The 1,445-nt window shown below is 34.9% G+C and overlaps 1 protein-coding gene across 1 annotated transcript in view; it reads left to right on the top strand.

Annotated features, from left to right (window-relative positions):
* ERC2 (ELKS/RAB6-interacting/CAST family member 2) overlaps positions 1–1,445 on the top strand; it is a 1,380,507-nt gene that overhangs the window by 137,452 nt on the left and 1,241,610 nt on the right. The gene's annotated exons all lie outside the window — the stretch shown is intronic.

Raw genomic sequence — 1,445 nt, 5'->3', positions numbered from 1 at the left:
TAATTAAATTTTAAAAATACTTTTTCATTTAATTAAGAATGTTGTGTCATAGTCATTTTTGCAGTTATGTTCCAGATTAGTGAGGTTCAAATTTATTCTAGCAGTAAACTAATTTTCTACCTATAAAACCTGTGTTTGTTCAGCCCACATCATTAACTCACAAGCAAAAGGAGTTATTCCCTTGTTATCAGGACCTGTTGCCCCCATTTCTCTAGTGAGGCAGAATTGAGCATATCTGTGTACAGAATTGGGCAGAAATCCTTATGGAGAAGAAAATGTGGATATTGCAGCAGAATTGCCCAGTGTGATACATTATTTGATTTCTTGACTACTACTTCGATGGACGTTGACTGTGGATCCAAGTAAAATGAAATCCTTGCCTAATTCAATCTTTTCACCATTTATTATGATGTTCCTTATTGGTCCAGCTGTGAAGATTTTTGTTTTCTTTATGTTGAGGTTTAATCTATAAAGCTGGACTATATGAAGAAGAATGTGACATAAGGACTGAAGGAAGACTTGTTGCTTTCGGTATATATCCTTTTTTTTAAATGCATTTTATTGAAATATAATTTATGTACAGAGAAATACGTAAAACTAAAGTGACATGGGTCAATGCATTTTTTTTTCAGTGTTCCTTCCCCTCCCCTCCCCACCCCTGGCAACCAACAAAGAAAGTTTCCCTCCATATATAAACCTTTCCTTGATCCTCCACAACAATGAACTAATACTATATTTGTCCTTCTGTGATTGATTTACGTGACTCGGCATAATGTCCTCCAAGTTCACCCATATTATGTGGTGTTTTGCAGATTCTACATTATTCTTTAGTGCTGCATAGCATTCCATTATGTGTATGTACTATAGTTTGGCCATGCACTCTTCTGCTATAAATCTTAGAGATAAATCCCTTGCCAGATATGTAATTATCAGCAAATATGAATTTGTTGCTGTCCTTTTTGTTATGTGCTTTTTCATGGTGTTGACTTCTTTGTACCATATAATTTTCTATGCTGAGCTTGTTTTGCTTATGAATCGTCTTATCACTTCCTTCATTGCTATTGTTTTAGTATTTGCTAAATATTTGTGCTGGTCCTTTTCTTTTTATTTTGATGTGAAGGTTTATCATTTTTCTTTGAAGCTACCCTGTGATTTAGAGTTTTCTTCTAAATTTAGAACAGTCTGTTCTATCTTGTAGTTGTCTTGATTTCTCTACCATCTAGAAGTTCTGTAATGACACAGTTTTTTTCCTCTTTTTGGTTTTAGTTGTCCTCATTTGTCAATTAATGCCTCTGGTTCCCTGCTTAACAATCTTGTAGGCTTATTTACTTTGAATACTTCCATAGCTGGGTTGGTTTCTGGGTTATATCATCACGTGTGTTAATGGTCAGTTGTTGTTGGCTGTTGTTGCTTCTCTGTCCAAAGGGCTCCCTTTAGCATCTCTT

This window comes from Orycteropus afer, unplaced genomic scaffold (genome assembly GCF_000298275.1).
Source record: "Orycteropus afer afer isolate SDZICR_OR568_19922 unplaced genomic scaffold, OryAfe1.0 scaffold00041, whole genome shotgun sequence".
Classification (NCBI taxonomy): Eukaryota; Metazoa; Chordata; class Mammalia; order Tubulidentata; family Orycteropodidae; genus Orycteropus; species Orycteropus afer.
This window is presented reverse-complemented; position numbering and strand designations above follow the sequence as displayed.